The 22470-nt window shown below is 44.3% G+C and overlaps 1 long non-coding RNA gene across 12 annotated transcripts in view; it reads left to right on the top strand.

Annotated features, from left to right (window-relative positions):
• Positions 1-3746: 3746 nt before the first annotated feature.
• LOC129635788 (uncharacterized) overlaps positions 3747-22470 on the top strand; it is a 240093-nt gene continuing 221369 nt past the window's right edge. For 11 of the 12 annotated variants that reach the window (XR_008706458.1, XR_008706457.1, XR_008706462.1 and 8 more), the window contains exons 1-2: positions 3747-4140; positions 5314-5500. This is a non-coding gene — a long non-coding RNA (uncharacterized LOC129635788). Of the gene's footprint in view, positions 4141-5313; positions 5501-21640; positions 22408-22470 lie in introns of those variants that run through there. The other variant, XR_008706451.1, reaches the window with a different exon arrangement.

Here is a 22470-nt window from a genome sequence, read left to right as displayed (position 1 = left end):
GCTACCCAGTCTATGGCATTTTGTTATAGTAGCTCGAATAAAGACAGTATTTGATAAAAGAATCAGAGAAGGCACAATAGTTACAGGTTAATTTGTTAGAAAAACTTGGAAAGTTTAATGCACTGGTCTTTCTCCTGTTCCAGGATGCCTGTTGTCTAAACCTGGTTCTGACACTTTTCAGCAGGGTGATTCTGAACAAGGCATTAAGATTCTTTCTCTGCAAGGGTCCATGAATTTACAAATACAATTTAAGACCACTGCTTTATATTTTCTAGGTCTCAAAAAGCACACATATATGCATGTTATTTTAAAGAATCTTATCTTGGGGTTCCCTGGTGGCTCAGTGGTAAAGAATTCTCCTGCCAACGCAGGAGACTTGGGTTCAATCCCTTATCGGGGAAGATCCCACAAGCTGCAGAACATCAAAGCCCCAGTGCCACAACTACTGAGCCTGTGCTCTAGAGCCTGCTCTCTGCAACAAGAGAAACCGCTGCAATGAGAAGCCTGTGCCCCACAACTAGAAAATAGCCCCTGCTTCCTGCAGCTAGAGAAAGCCTGCATGCAGAAGAGAAGATCCAGGGCAGCCATCAGATCAGATCAGATCAGTCGCTCAGTCATGTCCGACTCTTCGAGCCCCATGAATCGCAGCATGCCAGGCCTCCCTGACCATCATCAACTCCCGGAGTTCACTCAGACTCACGTCCATCGAGTCAGTGATGCCATCCAGCCATCTCATCCTCTGTTGTCCCCTTCTCCTCTTGCCCCCAATCCATCCCAGCATCAGAGTCTTTTCCAATGAGTCAACTCTTCGCATGAGGTGGTCAAAGTACTGGAGTTTCAGCTTTAGCATCATTCCTTCCAAAGAAATCCCAGGGCTGATCTCCTTCAGAATGGACTGGTTGGATCTCCTTGCAGTCCAAGGGACTCTCAAGAGTCTTCTCCAACACCACAGTTCAAAAGCATCAATTGTTCTGCGCTCAGCCTTCTTCACAGTCCAACTCTCACATCCATACATGACCACAGGAAAAACCATAGCCTTGACTAGACGGACCTTTGTTGGCAAAGTAATGTCTCTGCTTTTGAATATGCTATCTAGGTTGGTCATAACTTTCCTTCCAAGGAGTAATAAGTTAATAAAATAAACCTTTAACAAAGAACCTTATCTTTCAAGTTGCAAAGGTAATATATGCTCACCATGTGAAGCTCAAAAATTACAAAAGCATGGAAAATAAGACTTTCTCCATATTTTTAATCTAATAGCTTGATGTATTGCCCATGTTTCTCTATGCTTATACAAGTCTCTTTCTGTGTGCATGCATGCGTGTGTGTAATTTTCACTTTAGTCTGATCAGGCTATGCTGTGCTGTGCTTAGTCACTCAGTCATGTCTGACTCTTCGGGTCCATGGACTGTAGCCCGCCAGGCTCTTCTCTCCATGGGATTCACCAGGTAAGAATACTGGAGTGGGTTGCCATGCACTTCTCCAGGGGGTCTTCCCAACCCAGGAATCAAACTGGGGTCCCCTGCATTGCTGGCAGATTTTTTACCAGTTGAGCTACCAGGGAAGCCCCTGATCAGGCTACACTGTTTGCCTATTGCAACCATTTAAAAAAAAAATTTAGCGGCATTCCAAAGTTCCTTTATATATCACTATATACCTATCGTGCTTTATTTATCCCTTTTCATATCTGCCTGAGGCTGCTGGAGGAGGCCACTGAGAGGATGTAACCACAGCCATCTGTTGACCCTGGCAATAGGAGGCTCCTTGCCCCCACTCTTCTGTAAAATATACGCTCCGCCCAGGGTTTCCATCTTGGGAGTCACTTTCAAGTTCGCAGCCTAGAGAGAGCAGTGTGTTGTTAAGACTCTGAACTGCATTTGTGCCTGAACCCCATGGAGGCCTTTGTGGAAACTTGAGATTCTGGCAGGAGGCTATGAAGATCTACTGGACTGGCAGCCACCTAAGACAAGCCTCCTAAGTAAATTCCTTTTCTTATCAAACCTGCCCCCCCCACCTATCTGGAGTGATCCATCTCTTTCTTTGGTTTCTTTCTACCCTCCGTGTCCTGAGGACCAGTTTCAGAGTTTATCCAGGAAGCTCTTGTGGTTGCAGACCAACATGCATGCGTCAACTTAGATCATTTCACTAGTCACTTGCAAATGAGGATGTTATTTACTTATTTTATATTTCTTACAATTATGGAGATAATATATGCATATGATAATAACCATGAGTGTGGCAGCAAAACCTTTTTCCTGAGCTATTACCATTTTTTAAATGAAATTCCCTGTAAGTGATCCCTTTGAATAGGTTTCAGTTTTGTTCTTTTGCTGGTTACCACTGTAACTCTAACTTGTGTATTTCTGTGTATTGATTTACCAACTTTGGACAGTATCTGCTGAATGGTTATTATAAAAATAAACAGGTCTGAAATTCAGTGGCAAGGGGACAATGACAGTTTCTTAGATTATGGATTTGAATGTATCCAGATTTAATATTTGCTTATATTATAAAATTATTGATGTATTCCTTTAGAAATGATATTTTTGTTGTTTAGTCGCTCAGTCCTGTCTATCTCTTTGTGACTCTATGGACTGTAGCCCACCAGGCTCCTCTGTCCATGGGATTTCCCAGTCAAGAATACTGGAGTGGGTTGCCATTTCCTTCTCCAGGGGATCTTTCTGATCCAAAGATTAGAGCTGGGTCTCCTGCATGGGCAGGCAGGTTCTTTACCATGGAGGCACCAAGGAAGCCCTTAGAAATAATACTTTTCTTATATTTCAAAGACTTTTAACACTGGCAGGATAGAAGGGTGGGGGTAATTTCAGTCTGCTATTTTTTTTTTTTTTTTATGAAACTGATTACCTGAGGGGAATTTGTGTAGCTTCGGTTTTATGCCTGTTTACAGTGATCCAGCCTAGTCTTGGAATTATTGGAGTGCTTTCTGAAGGGAAGGGTCCACGTTTTAACAAGAGCATTGGAGAACACACTAGATATGGAATCCACTGGCAGGTGGGAAACACAAGACAAATTCAGATGGATTTCAAATTTCTCAAGGTTCAGTTTGAGCAAAAGAGGCAGGAGGTAGGCTCAGGTGTACTGGCATCAGTGTGAGCTAGTTAATCAGTATCAGAGACAGCTGAAGCCAGTTTGGTTCTAGGGTGCGGGTGTCTTTTGACCTTGGTGGTTGGAAGGGTTTATAGTGCAGGCACTGATAGAAATCAAATTGGGAGTTTCCAATAGGATTTTCTATTAAAAAAAACTGCTTGGGTTAGGCAACTAAAATGTTTCCTGCGTTAAAAAAATGTGCTTATGCTGAGTTTGGAATGGATAAAAAGTTAAAATGGGCTGCTGTCCTGAACTCAGTATTATTACAGAATATATTTAAAGATAACTCAAAGTATAAAGGCAGTGATAGATGGAAGAGACTGAGAGGAGCAGGTGGCAATCCTGTTTCAGAGGTGTAATTGATGAACATCACCCTTAGGGTTGTTCCGCCAGCCACGTATCACTTACTGGTGTTATTTGTTGCATCTGTGTGTGCATGTGAACTGTGCTGTTGTGACTGTAAATGAAAACACCTGGGAGCAGTTTAGTAAGACGCTAGAAAATCAGGTCTTGTTCATCTGCCGGCTAACTCAGTGCAGGTGTGCAGATGGTGCAGACTCTGGAGGTGGGAGGTACCAGAGACCTGGGCAGAAGGAAGTTACATATGGGCTCTGCCTTCTTGGTTCCCAGGCATGTGAAGATTCTCTACAGCTTTAAGGGACACTTGCATAGGATTTGGTGGTGGTGGTTTAGTCTCTAAGTCGTGTCTGACTCTTGAGACCCCATGGACTATAGCCCGCCAGGCTCCTCTGTCCATGGAATTCTCCAGTCAAGAACACTGGAGTGGGTAGCCATTTCCTTCTCAGGATCTTCATGACACAGGAATTGGACCCGAGTCTCCTGCATTGCAGGCAAATTCTGAACTACAAGGGAAGCCTAGGATTTGGTGGGATCAGTCCTAATGGTCCTTGGGCTCAGGACTCAGATATGGTGAAGCCTTGAAGGTGGCTGAACTTTTTGAGTAGTTCTGTTTGGATGACATATCAGCCATCAGAACAGATTGGCAGCCTGTCTTTAGAATGAGGCACTCAGGTTAGTCCTTGAGGTCAGAAGGAGTATTAAAGGTAAAGCTGAAAAGGGAGATGGTGGTAGTCGTGGGGGTTAGCAGAGTGTAGACCAGTGGTTCTCCAAGTGTGGTTACCAAACCAGCAGCATCAGGATCACCTGCGAACTTGTTAGAAATGCACATTTTCAGGCTTACTCCACACCTACCAAATCAGAGATTCTGGGAGCAGGCCCGGCAACCTGGGTTTTAACACACTGTCCCAGTAATTCTGATCACTGAAGTTGGTGAACCACGGCTGTGGATTACCTATCTGCCTGTTAATTGGAGAGGGCTTCCCTGATAGCTCAGTTGGTAAAGAATTCGCCTGCAATGCAGGAGACCCCAGTTCGATTCCTGGGTTAGGAAGGTCTGCTGGAGAATGGCAGGCTACCCACTCCAGTATTCTTGGGCTTCCCTTGTGGCTCAGCTGGTAAAGAATCCTCCCACAATGTGGGGGACCTGGGTTCGATCCCTGGGATCAGGAAGATCCCCTGGAGAAGGGAAAGGCTACCCACTCCAGTATTCTGGTCTGGAGAATTCCATGGACTGTATAGTCCATGGGGTCGCAAAGAGTCTGACACGACTGAGGGGCTTTCACTGTTAATTGGAGATTACTCCAGCAGTGTTGATAACAAATCTGAATCAAAAATCCTAGATAAAAATGGTCCTGATGAACCTATTTGCAAGGCAAGAGTAGAGATGCAGAGGATGAACTTGTGGACGCAGTGGGGGAAGGAGAGGACGGGATGAATTGAGAGGGTAGCATTGACGTATACATACTACCATGTGGAAAGCAGCCAGCTAGTGGGAACCAGCTCAGCCTGGTGCTCTGTGATGACCTAGAGGTGGGATTGGGGGTGTGGGAGGGTGGCTCGAGGAGGAGGCTGTATGTATGCTTACAGCTATACTGTTGTCATGCAGCAGAAACGAACACAGCATCGTAAAGCAATTATCCTCCAGTTAAAAAGTTCTAGCTAAATCAATTCTAAATTTCTTCTAAACGTCTGCTGTTGAAAACTTTATATTTTCCTCTGTTACATAAAAAATACTGAGACGTTTCTATACACTTGGCAATGTGCTTAGTATTTTAGCTTCATTATTTTCTTGACTTTTCCCATCCTCGCTATTAATGAATTGCCATTTTTATTTCCATTTTACAGATGAAGAGACAGAAGGATTTAGAATCTCATTAAAGGTTTTGGAGCTGATAAGTGGCAGAGCTGAAATTTGAATCCAGGGAGTTTCACAAAATGAGCTTGGCTTTCTTAACTGCTAAGCTGTACTCTGCATATTCTTAATTTCCCATTACACTCTCCCCCGTGAAGGACTGTGGACCATGCATGATTGGTAATGTATATTGATTACCATTTTCCTGCTGTGGGTATGATGTAAAACTGGTATTTTGCCTGTTATTGCTAACTCATTGAATCTCTTTAGAGTCAACAATTTCTACGTACTTGTATGCAGTTGAACTCAGAATTTAATGCTAAGTGCACTTCGGAATACTATGTTTTAATCTTGCACTTGCTAAATTTATGCTTTTCTATTACACCTGTAAATCTTTCCTTGTCATAATATGAGTGATTTACAATTTTCCCCTCAAGGATTTCCTTGAGTTGTGTAGGCGCCTCCTATTTCATTTGAGGACAAGGGTGAAAATAATGAGACCAGGTGATTTTGAATCAGCTCCAGTGTTGTTTCAGGGCAAGCATGTGATTATTCTTGGTTTTGCTTGTGGTAAGTTTTCTGTAATTGGAAATGTTAGATGATGCTATTTTGAATTCCAAGTGTGAAAATAGTGCTATAGCATAAAAATCCTCTCTTTGGTGTGAGAGAGTGAGTGGGTGTGGGTCAAAGAGACTTGGAACATAAATTTTAATTCAGAAGTGGTGCCAGAGAGACAAGTTAATTTTCTAAATCAGCCTGGTGAGAATTGGAGCTCAGAAAATGCTTTCAAGGAAAAATGTCTTGTACTTTGCTAGAACAATCCTGAGGTGATGGGTTCAGCAGTATACTGGCCACCAAGGTTTAGTAATACTTCCGGAGCTGTGGTTGATGTGCCTGAAATCCTGAATATCACATCTTGCTGATTCTAAGAGAAGTCACTTTTTCACATTTTAATATTTATGAAATCAGAATGCACTCTGTGGTTGGTGACTATATGGTAAGATGATAACATGGGGGTTTTAGCTGAGACCGGAATATAAATTATATTTGCAAAGAAGATGGTAACAGAAGGAATCAAAACTTTTTATTTTAAAATTTTAATTGTGGCAAAATATACATAATATGAAATTTACCATCCTAATCTTTCTAGGGGTACTGCTACTGCTAAGTCACTTCAGTCGTGTCCGACTGTGTGACCCCATAGACGGCAGCCCACCAGGCTCTGCCATCCCTGGGATTCTCCAGGCAAGAACATTGGAGTGGGTTGCCATTTCCTTCTCCAATGCATGAAAGTGAAAAGTGAAAGTGAAGTCTCTCAGTCATGTCCAACTCTTAGTGACCCCATGGACCGTAGCCCACCAGGATCCTCTGTCCATGGGATTTTCCAGGCGAGAGTACTGGAGTGGGGTGCCATTGCCTTCTCTGTCTAGGTGTACAGTTGGTATTAAATACTTTCGTGTGGTTGTTCAGCATCGCCACCATCCATCTCCAGAACTTTTTCATCTTCCCAAGTTGAACCCTTTAAACAATACATCTTCCTCCTCCCCTCCGCCAGTCCCTGGAAACCATCCTTCTATTTCTATGAATTTGTCTTTTCTAAGTGCCTCATGGAGGTAGAATCATACGGTGCTTGTCTTTTTGTGACTGGCTTATTTTATTTTGTGTTATGTTCTTAAGGTTCCGCTATGTTGTGGCACGTGTCAGAATTTCCTTCCTTGTCTAGGTTACTTCCTTGGCTGTATATACCACATTTTAAAATCCATGTATCTGTTGATGGACACTTGGGTTGTATCCACCTTTTGGCTATTGTGAATCATGCTGCTATGAACGTGGATGTATAAATATGTGTTTGGGAAATTGCATTTGCTTCTTTGGGGTTTAGTGGAAGTGGAATTCCTGGATCACATGGCAGTTCTGTTTTTAATTATTCAAGGAAGCATCCTACTCTGCCATAATAACTTCATTTTGTACTTCTGAATAACAGTGCACATGGATTTTAATTTTTCCACATCCTCGCCAGCACTTGTTATTTTCTGTTTTCTATTTTTGTAGTAGACATCCTAATGGGTGTGAAGTGGAGGAATTATGACCTGACTCTCATAGAGGGCATAATAAAAGGGTAGGGATTGAATATCAGACATGGCTTTCTGGGAGTATGTTGGTGGTGATGAGAGCTGCTGAATTGATCCTATAAGGAGAACAAGTCTATCTAAAACCTTTGGAGAGGTATAAGTTGTTCTTAGTCTGTTTTCTGAAATCTAAGGGGACCCTTAGGGGCTCTAAGTAGACCATCTAGAGACCTAACACATGTATTTGACAGCTGCCCTTGCATAGTGGTAATATCTGCTCATGACAGTATTTCAGGCTGGAACTTTCCTGGTCTGTTCTTTCCTCACTTTAACTCTGGAGGAGTTGAAAACCACCATTAGCAAAGTTGTAGAGGGAGGTGGAAGGTTAGGCTGGAAAAGAAAAGAAGCAGCTGACAGCATTGCCTTGCTTGCTTCTCGTTGGCGACAAAGTATTTAAGATGCTTCGACTTTATATCAAGACCGAGTTTTGATCATGTTATGGGACTGAGTACTTGAATTACCAAGTTGGAATTGCCTTTTCTCAAGTCAAGTGTTTGGACTTTAAAAAAAAAAATTATTTTTAATTGGAGGATAACTGCCTTACAATGGTGTGTTGGTTTCTGCCATCCAGCAACATGAATCAGCCGTACATATCCACATGTCCCCTCCCCCCACCCCATCCCACCCCTCTAGGCTGTCACAGAGCACTGGGTTGAGCTCTGTGTTATACAACTTCCCACTCGCTATCTATTTTACATACGTAATGTATATGTTTCAGTTTCTCAATGTAATGACCCAGAAGAACCCAGAGAATTCATAGGGCCAACTTTCATTTTTGTCCAGGGCAGTACTGTCCTATGGAGCACATTTTAAGGGACAGAGAAAGATTAAGTTGCTTGATGATTCCATGGATTGGGCTTGTTCAGTGAAGTGGATGAATGCAGACGTCATGTAGTGAATTTCCCAACTGAACCTCTGTCTGTAACTAAAATGATGGTGAATTGTCATTGGAAAATGAGAGGGTGGGAGAAGACTTTATCTGAGCCTTGTGAGGACGTTTAAAGAGAGAGACATTTCCAGAGTTACGGAGTTCAGCTGTGGTGAACTTAGGTGTGTGAACACGTGGTGTATTTAGCCTTGGGATGGAGTGAACCCCTTTGAAGGGAGGCATCTGAGTAGAGGAAATGGGACAGTCCGTTATGGCTGAAGAAGCGATTGGAGAGGGTTCCTTCCCTGGTCCCTCCATGACTGGGATTCTTTGGTTCTAAGATGTTTAGAGTTTGACCTTGTGGATGCCACTGTTTCTTAGCCACATGCTGGCAACTTCTCTGTCTCTTCCTTAGTCTCAAAAGCGTTACTGCTGCTGCTGCTGTTAAGTCACTTCAGTCGTGTCTGACTCTCTGCAACCCCATAGATGGCAGCCCACCAGGCTCTGCTGTCCCTGGGATTCTCTAGACAAGAACACTGGAGTGGGTTGCCATTTCCTTCTCCAGTGAGTGAAAGTGAAGTCGCTCAGTCATGTCTGACTCTTCGCAACCCCATGGAGTGCAGCCTACCAGGCTCCTCTGTCCATGGGATTTTCCAGGCAAGAGTACTTGAGTGGGTTGCCATTGCCTTCTCCGTAAAAGTGTTACTAGCTTGGGGTTTCTTTAGCACTGAGGCCTGGAGTGTAAGAAAATGCTTTGCCATTTATTCAAAACTCAGCAAACATTGCATTATGTGTGTTTGCCATGTTAAAATAGCTAATGACAAAAAGTGTCTTTGTGTTTTGAAAATACTTTTGTTTCTGTTGTAATACAAGAACACTCCCAAATTGTTTTTGAATGAAATGTTCAAATTACTCATCCTCTGCTGGATAGTAGTTCATTGTGTCACAGTGGGAGAAAAGTTTATTTTAGGAAAACAGAGTTTGGCTACTCAGGTTTTACTTGGGGGGAAGTAATTTCTCCCAAACTCCAGTTATCCTTAACCCTACTAAAACTGCATTCATCCTGGCTTCATATTCTACTGCAGTTTTAATTGGATTTTGTCAGTTACTGGGAATAAATCAAATTGGCCTCAACCGTAAGAACATTTATTTTCTTTTAATAACAAAAAATCCAAAGCTAGGGTGGGCTTCAGAGGTTGTATTGCAGAGCCAGTTCTGCTCTTCTGCCCCTTTCCTGGGTTGGCTCCTTCCTCAGACTAGTGACGAGAAGGCAGCAGAGTTTCCCCAGAATATCTTGTGATGATGGGTGCTAGAGAAAGAAGAGATTTTTGTCTCTTCTTAGAATTTTCTCTGAAGCATCTCCTCCTTTCCTCCACTTTACCTGATTTCTTCAGACATCTCATTGACTGGAATTAGGAATCTATCCTAAAACAACAGCGGGTCAAAGGGCCAGCTGCTGCTGCTGTTTTTTTTTTTAACTGTTCAACTCTGCCGTTGCAGTGTGAAATCAGCTGTAAACAATACATAAACGGGTGCGACTGTTCCAACAAAAAGTTATTTACAAAAGTAGGAAGCAGGCAGTCTGACCTGTGGTGTGTAATCTGCCCTGGCTATAGGCTTCCCAAAGATTGATCTTCTGATTGAAGTTTTAGTTTAAAAGTGGTTTTGAGAAGGACCACATGGGTTTCAAATGAGATTCAAGGATTTGTATTTTCTTTCCCCCAAATCAAAAGTCCAAGTCATGGCCTTCACTTTGTTTACGTGATATGAAAACTACTTGTTCCCCAGTCAGTTGATTACAGCTGGTACATTTACAGTTTATTCACGATTTATTTCATTGAACTGATCTCTCAAGCAGTCTAAGTAGCCTGCTCTTGCCAAGGTGTAACCTTAATGTAATTTAGACAGATAACCCCCCATGAGCCAATCTACCTGCAAGTTAGTCTACCTGCAATTTGCATTCTCACTGAGCCTACTATGACAACATCTAATTAAATCACACTCTGAATAAGGGCACAGCTTGCCCTAGAAATAATTTAACCAAATAATTAGAAACTTTCTGAAATTGTTGCAAAAATTGGTAATAACAGGAAGTCATTTGCAAATTGCCTAAGCCTTCATATTCTAGTAGACACAGGTCATCTATTTTTGGCTGGAAGTCACACGGTGGGTACGTGGCCTAAAGATGCAAGGAAAGGAACAGTGATTTGTACTTAGGGAAACTGCATTTTTGATCCCCAGTATCTGTGAGTCTGTTAAAGACAAATACTGTATGTTTTCACTTAGAGGTGGAACCTAAAAAGCAAAGTGAATAAATGAAACAAAACAGAAACAGGGTCTTACCTGGCCATCCAGAGGTTAAGACTCGAACTTCTGATGTAGAGGGCGCAGGTTCAATCCCTGGTCAGGGAACTGAGATTCCCACATGCCCTGTGGCCACAATACCAGAACATAAAACAGAAGCAATATTGTAACAAATTCAATAAAGACTTTGAGAAGAATGATCCACATTAAAAAAAAAAACAACTAAAATGAAAACAAAAACAAAAACAGACTCATAGATACAGTGAACGAACTAGTGGGTGCAAGGGGAAGGGGTGGATGGAATAGGTAGAGGGGATTAAGAGATACAGATTTTCAGTTATAAATAAGTCATGGTGAGGTAATGCACAGCCCAGGGAAAATAATTGGTGATATTGTAGTATCTTTATATTGTTCATGATGTATAAAGATATTGAATCACTGTGTTGTACACTTGAAACTAATATATTATAAGTCATTTGTACTTAAATCCTTTTAGAAGTAAGGGCAAGATCTCTTTTCCATTTCTTGGAGCAGTCACTGAGGTTGTGCATAATCGTTTTGATCGACCAGTTTCGACTTGTCAGATGTAAACACACAATGACACAATATCCAATATCAGATTGTGTCAGTCAGGCTTCTCTTTCCTGCTACAAAGCCGACATCCTTAATGACAGTTTGGGCTGAGTCTCTTAATATTTCAGTTTCTTTTGGACATGAACGTAGTCTCATTCCTGTTCTTAAATTTTTTCCTGTTCTTTTTAAAACCTCAGTCATCTCATTTCAGGGCTTCCCCACTTTCTCTCATTTGCCTCCGAACCCAGCAAATTCTGGAAATTGGGACTATATGGTCTGCCCTCTCGCGTGCCCCTTCTCCCTTGCTGTTCCCTCTGGCGCCTGAGTGGCGAGCGCTGGTCCTCTCACATAACTGCTGGTGGAGAACTGGCCGTCTTCAATGTGGTGTTTGAAGTTGCTGCTCTACTCTGTGAACAGTTTCGTATCGAAGGTGGCAAGGTTGTGTCCTCTATCCATTGGGTGGCCCCATCTCAGCTCCCTGCCCAGCTCTCAAACCCTTTGGAGGGTGAGTATCACAAGCTGGTTCTTCAGGGCTCACCCTTTGTGTCTGAAAACTCTTCAAGGCAACCTCCCCCTGGTAAAGCCCTGTACTGTGAGAGGTCTCCTGAACCTTAACCTCTTCCTTCCCAGCTCCCAGTCCCCATGGGGGGCACCCACCTTGCAGCCTGTTGCTGCCGGCTTCCTCTTGCCCAGCAGGGCGGGCCTGCTTCATGAGCGTGTAAGCAGGGCCGTTGTACTGGGTGTGTGCTCAGAACAGCCCCACCATTGGAGCATAAGGCCCAAGAGGGTGCCATTTTGAAATTCTTAATAATTTTATCTCTGTGTTTTGGAAATGAAGTCAGGCTGGTGGAGCGTGTGTCAAGGGGCTTAGCACCTTGGCCCCTGCACAGACCCGCTTCTTGCTGCCTCCCTGCTTCTTCTGGAGGCCTCTTTCCCACTGCTTCACGGCCCGGGCCCTGCCTGGCCTCCCTGTCTCAATCTATCTTTTAGCGCACGTGCTGCGTGTGTGGCCTGTGTGGGGGACTCGGGTGTGGGAGGCTTGGAGTGGTGTGTACCCTGCTGTGTCTTGGGGTGATACAAGGAGGCATCTATTCCAGAATCTTCTGGAGGCAACTCAGTGGGCCTCTTGCCCTTCCCTCATAAGTACCAATCTCAGCCTGGCAGGAAGGTTGCAGTGCCTTGGGACTCGCCCTGAGTCAGGTTGGGCCTGTGGAGAGGGTTTTTCCTGCTCCTGGGCAGGGCCCCACATTTCCCCTTTTCACCGGGCTCCCCTAGTTAGCTAGCTAGAGCTGTCAGTAGGCGGTTCTCTGGGCGAGCGCTGGCCAGACAGCTTAAGCCGTGTCACCTACAGCTGGGTGCACTCCTTGTTACTACAGATGGTGGGACCAAAGGCATCCCCTCAGCCCTCCCTTTCCTGGCTTCTTTTCTGCTCAGTGACTCACCAGCTTCCAGATAACCAGCAGCCCTAACTCCACTGTGGGGGGTTTAGAAGACCCCTCCCTCACCCATAATCTTGTAAGAGGGTCTGGGAAACTTTCAGCCTGCTCACCTTCTAGGAGGGGGTGGATGGCCCTCCACGATGAAGTGCTTCCAAGGCCATCTCCTCCCTCCAAGTCCACTTGCTTTTCTCAGTGGCAGGTGCTGGGAAGCCCTGTTGGCCTTTTTGGATCCCAAGGGAAACCAGGCCTCACCTTAGACTTGGGCCTTCTTTGAATGCCCCCTCGGAGACTTTTGGGATCCTGTTCTCAGCGGTGCACTGACTCTGCTTTTATAAACTTTATTTTGTATTCGAGTATAGCCGATTAACATTGTTGTGTATAGCCGATTAACAATGTAGTTTAAAGTGGACAGCAGAGGGACTCAGCCATACATATGCATGTATCCAGTCTCTGCCAAACTCCCCTCCCATCCAGGCTGCTGTGTAATACTGAGCAGAGTTCCCTGTGGTATGTAGTAGGACCTCGTTGGTTACCCATTAGAAGTAGAGCAATGTGTACATGTTGATCCCAAGCTCCCTAACTCTGCTTTAATCCGTGTTCTTTTCAGTCTCTTTCTCGGGTAGAGAAACATCTCTGCCAGGGCCTCCCCCTTTTCTATTAACCAGTGTTCACACGGACCCTCAGCTTTATGAATTTGTGGTGGGTCTGAGTTGACAGGCCATTATCACTGAAACAGTCTTACCCAGCAACTTCATTTCAGTGCTGTTCATGCATTCAGTTTCACTCTTCTTCACAGCTAGGAAATTGCCTCTATGTCTGTAATATTTGGTTTATATTGTCTACACATTTTCTCTAAACATGTGAACTGGGAACTGCCATAATGCTTTTTCTAAGAGTTTCTAAGACTTTCACTAATGCTAGAAACTAAACTTTAGTTTTCTGGTGGGCAAGACGGAAAAACAAAAAAATCACATTCATTGACGTTGTATTTGTGAGAAACCAATAGGATGATCATTGTAAAACTTATAAAATTTTAAGTATTCCGTAAGTATGAGATACCTATAATCTGAATCTTCATGGACCAACTCCATGGACAAACCATGGACATGGCTTTCCCAGGGTAATAGATATTTGATTATTGTTGTTGTTTAGTTGCTCAGTTGTGTGCGACTCTTTGCAACCTCATGGACTGCAGCCCTCCAGCCTCCTCTGTCCATGGGATTCTCCAGGCAAGAGTACTGGAGTGGGTTGCCGTTTCCTTCTCCAGGGGATCTTCCTGACCCAGGGATCGAACCTGCGGCTCCTGCATTACAGACAGATTCCTTATCACTGAGCTGTTAGGGAAGCCATGCAGGAAGATGATTTATCTTGACGAGATGGGGCTCATTTCTCTCAGGTCTGAGGTAAAAGGTGTTTGAAGCAACAGAATTGGGTGCTTTCATGTTCTGAGAGCCTTAAGTGTAGTTGCTCAGTCGTGTCCGACTCTCTGCGACCCCATGGACTGTAGGCCATCAGGCTCCTCTATCCATGGGATTCTCCATGCAAGAATACTGGAGTGGCTTGCCATTTCCTTCTCCTCTTCTCTGAGAGCCTTGGTGTGACATAAACCTGGTAACTTTTGAAGTCCACCTAGTATTTCTGTTGGCAGATATTTTGCTGCTTTGATCCCCTCTTGAGATGCCTCTTGAAGGAGTTCATTCATACTTTTTCTCTGATTATTCTTTTTATCTCTTGTACTGGACTTGGCACCTCCACGGCTGTTTGCCGGCTGCAGCTTCCGTTCACCTTTGCTGATGGGAACCTTGACACCAGCTGCAGAGATTAAAATGAAGCAATTTTGGTATGAAGAGAAGGAAACGAGCAAGTGGAAGTCCACTGGGGAAATGTCGTGTTCGCGGCTTCCAAAGGAAAAATGGACAGAGATGTGTGTTGATATATGTTCCTGTGCTTGGACGCCTTCCCCAGGGGACCCATGGAGAGGTGTAGGCTTTGGGGACACTGACTCTTCTGTTTTCAGTCAGGTTGACAAGGACTGAAGGAAGTCCACAAGATGAGGCTGTTCCCCAGGACAGGTTGTGATGATGAATTGACAGTAGGTTGTGTATTATAGGGATTCCCTGGTGGCTCAGAGGGTAAAGAATCTGCTGGCCATGTAGGACACCTGGGTTTCATCCCTGGGTCAGGGAGATCCCCTGGAGAAGGAAAAGGCAACCCACTCCAGTACTCTTGCCTGGAGAATCCCATGGACAGAGGAACCAGGTGGGCTACAGTCCATGGGGTCGCAGAGAGTCAGACGGGCTCAAGGGATGATAATAATATAATAGTAGTAACTAAAATTCACCCAGTGCTGAATAGCCTGCATTGTCCTGAATACCTTCAACAGTAACTTGCTTAATTCCCACAGCAACCTTAGAGGATCATTATTGCTGTTATCCCAGTGTTACAGATGAGGGGGCTGTAGCAGAGAAAAGATAAGTAACGATGAGTAAGTGGCCAGAGCCGGGATTTGGGAGTAGGCTGTCCTGATTCCTTGGTGGCTCAGCTGGTAAAGAATCCGCCTGCAATTCAGGAGACCCTGGTTTCATTCCTGGGTGAGGCAGATCCCCCGGCGAAGGGATAGACTACCCACTCCAGTATTCTTGGGCTTCCCTGGTGGCTCAGCTGGTAAAGAATCCTCCCGCAATGTGGGGGACCTGGGTTCAATCCCTGGGATCAGGAAGATCCCCTGGAGAAAGGAAATGCTACCCACTCCAGTATTCTGGCCTGGAGAACTCCATGGACTGTATAGTCCATGGGGTCGCAAGGAGTTGGACACGAGGCGTCGCAAGGAGTGAGTGACTCACTGTCTTGCTTCAGTAACAGGCTAGGACTGGCCCTTGTGCTCATGGGGCCACTCTGTACTCAGCAGTGTGTTTTAGGATTAGGCCTCAGGACTGTGCATTGCTTCTCTCCTTTTGCTAATCCATTCTCTATCCTGTGCCAGCTCGGAGAGGCTTGCCTTCTCTGGATGGCATCCTGAGCTTCCTGGCTTTCAGTTTCCATTCGGGTTTGGCCATCAAAGGCACCAGGCGAGGAGAGGCCGGCCTTTATTGGCTGTGGCCCCCTTTTCTCTGCACCCTTGCGGGGTGGCCCTAGCTCTTCAGGTCTGGTGACACCACCGTCTCCTCCTCTATTCAGGCAGAGGAGGATCAAAGCTTCCAGCCTGTGCAGTCCCTGTGCCTCACCATCACAGGGAGGTTCTTTGCACCCTGCCTGCACCTTTGTAAAAGACCCTTCATTAAAATTTAACACTTTGAATTTGTTGTCTCTTCCTGCAGGAATTCTAACACAGAGAGGCTTCATCTGAGAGTTCATCTGTTGTCCTCTGCTTATTTTTAGAATAATTTTGCAAAAAAAATTAAAAAAAAAAGCAAAATTCAGGGTAAGGTCAGGTGGGCCTGTCATCTTGGAATAGATAATAAGAATAATCCTATACTTATTAAGAAGTCGTCTTCTTTTCCAAGTGCTTTTAGATATATTTGTCAGTAACAACCGTTACAAGTGCCGGGTTCCATGTACCCTATGAAGAACTTCATCTAAATTATTTAATTCTTAGAACAACCTTAGGAGGTCGGCTTCCTGGTTATTATTCTCATGTTGCAGAGGAAGAAACAAGTTGAGGGTGATGGGGCAGCCTGATGAAGGCTGGGCAGCGAGTGAATAAGTTGCGCTTGTGGCATTTACCTCCAGGCAGTCGATGCTGAGGTCCGTACTTTAAGCAACTTTCTTATACTTCCTGCATCTCATTTTACTCTTGGAACAACTTGGAAAGTGGGCCGGACTGGTGTGATTTTTCTCCCTTTTATTGCAGTATTGAGTACACTGAAGGGACAGTGGGCTGAAGTGACCTCTCAGCTTCAGAGCTACTTATGCACACAGACTTTTTATACAGGACATAACCGTGTATAATGGAGGACACGATGGCACCCACTCCAGTACTCTGGCCTGGAGAATCCCATGGACGGAGGAGCCTGGTAGGCTGCAGTCCACGGGGTTGCGAAGAGTCAGACACGACTGAGCGACTTCACTTTCACTTTTCACTTCATGCATTGGAGAAGGAAATGGCAACCCACTCCAGTGTTCTTGCCTGGAGAATCCCAGGGACAGGGGAGCCTGGTGGGCTGCTGTCTATGGGGTCGCACAGAGTCAGACACGACTGAAGCGACTTAGCAGTAGCAACCATGTATAAATGGCAAGACGGGTGGTTACTGGGAGCCTTGCTGTTGAAATCAAGTAGCTTTGAGGCAGCTTTGCTTGGTGCAAAGAGCCTTAGACTTGGGTTAAGAGACGGAGGTTGAAATCCAGACTGAGACTTCATACTTGCTTGACCGCGAGGAATTCTTCCTTGGAGGCTTTGTGTCTTCATTCATAAAATGGGAGGAATCAATTCCTCCTTCACAGAGTGTGTGAGGATGATATAAAATAATTATGTAAAAGTGTTTATCACAGTAGTTTAATATGTGTTTTAAAAAGTATCCATATGTGTCATCAAAGGGTTGATCTGTGAATTGAAGGGTACACAAGGAGGCAGAAGATGTTTGGATCCTGACAGCCTCGCTGGTTCCTTGTGAGTGTAGTAACTCCAGGGAAATTTGCAGTGGATGGGCAGGGCTTCATCCAGCCCTGAGGATAGACTGAACACTGGCTGTATGTTACTGAGGCATTCAGATTTCATATCACTGAATGGCTTTATTTTTGTGATGGGCTTTTTTTTTTTTACATTAAATCTCTTCTGATACATATATTATCAGAAACTGTCCATATATGAAGTGTGAATTGTTAAAATTTTCGTTTTACATATTTTCAAGCCAGACACAGTAATTATCACATTCTTCTGAGTGCACATTTGTTATGGAGTAATTGTCAGTGAAACATACTTCATAAGTCTCAACCTTTCTCTCGCTGTCAGATACGCTTGGCTTTAATGTTCTGTTAACTATGTATATTTTCTAGGTTTAATGCTGGAAATGTTAAGTTTTATGATTCTGGTCATCTTATTTTGATTAAAAAATTAGAATGTGGTGGGCTTTATAGTAAACACTAAAATGTGGTCAGGAAAGCCTTGAGGCAAAGCTTTCTTTGGCAGTATGTTCGGTGTGTTCCTGTGAGGGGGTTCCCTGGTGGCTCGGCGTAAAGCGTTTGCCTGCAATGCAGGAGACCTGGGTTCGATCCCTGGGTCAGGAAGATCCTCTGGAGAAGGAAATGGCAACCCACTCCAGTACTCTTGCTTGGAAAATCCTTTGGACAGAGAAGCCTGGCAGGCTACAGTCCATGGGATCACAAAGAGTCAGACACGACTGAGTGACTTCACTTTTGGTGCGTTCCTGTGAGGACCATGGTTTTTACAAATAGAATACCCGTGTCTGTTACAGTGATGCCTTGATCTGAGTGGTTTTAGGGTCTGTTCTCAAATGAATTTGGAGTGTGAGGCCTTTCTTAATCATCCCTACAAGAAGTAATTTTTCACCCCTCTGAACTATTTCAGAATTTACCATTCATTCTGTTTGTCTGAATGTACTATGTCCGGTTTGGATGTTTGTACTTTTTCCCTCTCCACTTTGAGGGCTTTTATATATATATATATATATATATATATATAATTTTTTTTTTTACAAAGCACTGTATTCTTTTTTATAACAAATTAATTTATTTTAATTGGAGGTTAGTTACTTTACAACACTAGTGGTTTTTGCCATACATCGACATGAATCAGCCACGGGTGTACCTGTGTTCCCATCCTGAACCCCCTTCCCACCTCCCTCCCCATCGCATCAATCTGGGTTGTCCCAGTGCGCCGGCTTTGAGCACCCCGTCTCATGCATCGCACTTGGACTGGTGATCTATTTCACATACGGTAATATACATGTTTTAGTGCTGTTCTCTCAGATCATCCCGCCCTCATCTTCTCCCACAGAGCCCAGAAGTTTGTTCTTTACATCTGTTTCTCTTTTGCTGTCTCGCATATAGGGTCATCGTTACCATCTTTCTAAATTCCGTACATATGCATTAATATACTGTATTGGAAAGCACTGTATCCTTGGCAACTGTGTGTGAATGTGTTGTGAAGTGAATTTCTTTCTGATCTGTGTTATGCCAGGTGGTGGGGTTGGGGGAGGTAGGCGTCTGCTATTCCTTCAAAACGTTGAACACCATCTGTGTGTCAGGACTCAGCTGGCTGTAGGGGTACAGCGATGTCCTCGGGCTCTGGTACCTGACAAAGGTGCAGATAACCACATCAAGCCCTGTAAGAGGGGAGCGAGGGACAGTGAGTTCTTGGCAGTTACATTGAAAATGAATCAGTTCACATAGCGTGTTATAAATGACCCACATAGGTTATTTTCCTTGATAAAAGCCAGAGTAAATTAATACACGAAAACCTCCCACAGCCAGAATGCTTGGTGAAGGGAGTGTTTTGGTTTCTGGGATTTTTCAGTTGGCTGAGAGTTGTGAAAATGCAACGTGGACCTTGTCATCCCTGAAAATACACCAAAGGGCCACTAGGTGGCGCCATGTCTCTAGGAAAACAAAGTTTCAAGTCAAACCACTCAAATTTGAATTCTTGGCATTCTTGCAATCATGACATTTCTTTTTAGGAAAGCTGAATACTGAATGAAAAATAGAGTTTTTAAGGGTTCAGTTAAAAATTAGAGATCACCAGACGTGATCTCAGAACTGAAATTCCCAAGGGAGGTTTTAACACTTTTTTTTTCTTTTTTAACAATATAATATTAGAAAAGTGAGAAAATAAAAACCCAAAACACAGGAGGATCAGTAACTAAGCAAACAGTTTTGCCATATGGACTTGCAAACATCAGAGGAGGCAGTGTGGCTTGAAGTTGCATTTGCTTGATTGTTGTCTTTGATTAAATTTTCTAAATTGAAAGTACAAGTTTACTGTATAAATCTATATATAGAGAGAGAGACAATGCTTTTTCTCTACATAAAATAAAAGTGAGTCTCTCTTTACTCCTACCCCAGGTGTAGCCCACCCAGATTTTTGCTGTACATTCACAAGCATATTTCTCTTTATAGTGAGAGAATGAATATACAAATGGAGAATGGCCAGACCACACATAAAAATAGAGCTCTGACCTGCAATCTGCAGCAACCAGCCGGGAAGCCAACCTGCTTCTCTAAATCACACATGTAGGAAGTCTCTAGCCTCCTGTCCAGAAAGCAAAACAGTACTTCTACACAGTCAGCTCAGACCTGATTAATTACTGATAGAGCCCTTAGTTTCTGTCCCGGGTTACAGTTTAGGGCTCCCCAGAGAAAGCCAAATATGCACCCCTAAACAATGTCATGGGATTCCGTCCTCCTCAGCTGGTCTGCTGGAGCTGCTCCGCGCTCAGGGTCTGCAGGCAGAGCACACCTGTATCTTTCCCTGGTTTTCTCCTGGAAAGCTTTCCTGCTCCTCTGTCTGCCTCAGAGTCTCTGCCAAACACCGGGGATGGCGCCTGACTCTCTGCAATGGCAGGATCTGAAAACAAATAGCCTTATTGTGTTCTCATTTGTCTGGGCTTCATTTATTTTCACCAGAGGTAGACTCATTCATTTCATGTCACATATTTGAGGGCCTGCTGTTCAAAAAGCTGGGGACACAGATATAGTTTCTTCCCATGTGACGCTTACATTTTAGTGGAGGAGAAAAAAGTAAATGTGTTCATAAAAGACTGTTAGGGAGTGCTTCGTGTTCTGAAGAAAAATAGAGCAGGGTCAAAGGATGGAGAGCGACAGAAGGTACCATCTAAGTCACATGGATGGGAAAGTGCTCTCTGGGGAGCTGACGCTTCAGTGGAGTCCTGGATAAACAATTGGACTGGGCATGTGGCTACATGGAGAGAGTGGCAGGTGCAAAGTTTCTGCCCTGGGAGGGTGCTTGTTTTGCTGAGTGAAAAGCAAGGAGGCTAGAGGGGCTTAAGGCCGAGTTTTCAAACTGTCCTGACTGTGACTCACAGTAAGATATACATTTTACTTATGACCCAATATACAACATACACTGTTAGGGATTGAATCATATCCCACCCACCCTCTAAAATATGTTGAAGTCTTAACCCCCAGTAATCTCAGAACATGACCTTGTTTGGGAGAAGCATCAGAGGTCATTGCAGATGTAATCTGTTAAGCTGAGGCCATGCGGGAGTAGGGCAGGCCCGGAATCATGGTGTGTGGGTGTGGGTGTGCGTGTGCGCACTCAGTCGTGTCTGACTCTTTGCGACCCCATGGACTGTAGCCCGCCAGGCTTCTCTGTCCGTGAGATTCTCCAGGCACGAATACTGGAGTGGGTTGCCATTTCCTCCTCCAGGGGATCTTCCTGACCCAGGATCTAACCTGCATCTGTTACCTCTCCTGCATTGGCAGGTGGGTTCTTTACCACCAGTGGCACCTGGGAAGCCCGTCAGAAGCTCTAGGAGGAGTTAGTGTTGCCTTCTTATCTCTTCCTCCGCCTCCGAGGGTGTTGACTCCCAGGGCGGAACAGACCAGGTCTTCCTAGACCCTCTTATGAGTTTGAGGCCTCTCTACCCCAGGGCCCTTTGTATACTATGGACTCTGCGGTGTATGTTTCTTTATCCAAGGGTCAGACACTCCTATAAGAATACTGTGGCATGAGAGGCTGAGCCCAGAGCTAAGACCAGGCTTCCCTTTGAGCCACACAGGCTGCATTCTGCACCACAGGGATCTTCACTAGGAATATGGTGCCCACCACTGCTCTCTTCAGTCCTGTTCTCCCCCATAAGGTCATTCCATCTTCATTTTCAAAATGCCCATTCCACCCTTCTAGCCAGGAACACAACTCTTCTCTTTATATGGAAGTTGATTCTGAGACTCCATTACCTTCATTTTCCAAGAAATTGTGGTGGCTTCCTCGGTGAGTGGCTCTCCTTCACGGGGTCTCAAAGCCTTTTCAGTCCTGAAAGTGATGGGGAATCCATTTTCTAATTACTTAGTTTAGTCTTTCTACCAATAGGAGACTCTTGAGAATCTCTTGTGCTACAAGGAGATCCAACCAGTCCATCCTAGAGGAAATCAATCCTGAGTACTCATTGGAAGGACTGATGCTGAAACTTGAACTCCAATACTTTGGCCACCTGATGTGAAGATCAGACTCATTGGAAAAAACCCTGATGCTGGGAAAGATTGAAGGCAGGAGGACATGGGGATGACAGAGAATGAGATGGTGGGATGGCACCACTGACTTGATGGATATGAGTTTGAGTAATTCCAAAGTTGGTGATGGACAGGGAAGCCTGGCGTGCTGCAGTCCATGGGGTCGCAAAGAATCGGACATGACTGAGAGACTGAACTGAACTTTTTACCAGTAGGGCTGTGAGGCTCTGGTTCTCTTAGTCATGAAAAAAAGAAAAACAGACCTGACCTGGGGGAACTGGCCATGGTGTTCTCCTGGGTAACGTAAACAATTTCATGGAGCATTGACATCAGACAGGGTCACTCTGAGAGTGTGATGGGTCAAGTCAGAAATGGGACCACTGAGCATAGGAAACATGTATCCCTGTCCAAGCCTTGAAAAGGACTCAGTATCCCTCCACCCTGGATAATATGAGCGATTGCTGCTTTTCTGCTTTTCCTTCCTTCTGCGTCAGATTTATTAAATGACTTAAACATAGAGTTGCCTCTTCCCTTTTAAAAATCTTATTCTGTATTTTTAACTGCCGTGTGATTGATGTATGATATTGTATGTTACAGATGTGCAGTATAGTGATTTACAGTTTTAAAGGTTGAGTCTGCTTCTTTTTCATTATATCCACTAGTTTGCACAACTGAGTGACTGAACTGAAC

Source organism: Bubalus kerabau, chromosome 21 (assembly GCF_029407905.1).
Source record: "Bubalus kerabau isolate K-KA32 ecotype Philippines breed swamp buffalo chromosome 21, PCC_UOA_SB_1v2, whole genome shotgun sequence".
NCBI lineage: Eukaryota > Metazoa > Chordata > Mammalia > Artiodactyla > Bovidae > Bubalus > Bubalus kerabau.
Note: the sequence above shows the minus strand (reverse complement) of the source record. Positions and strands in the feature narration are given on the sequence as shown.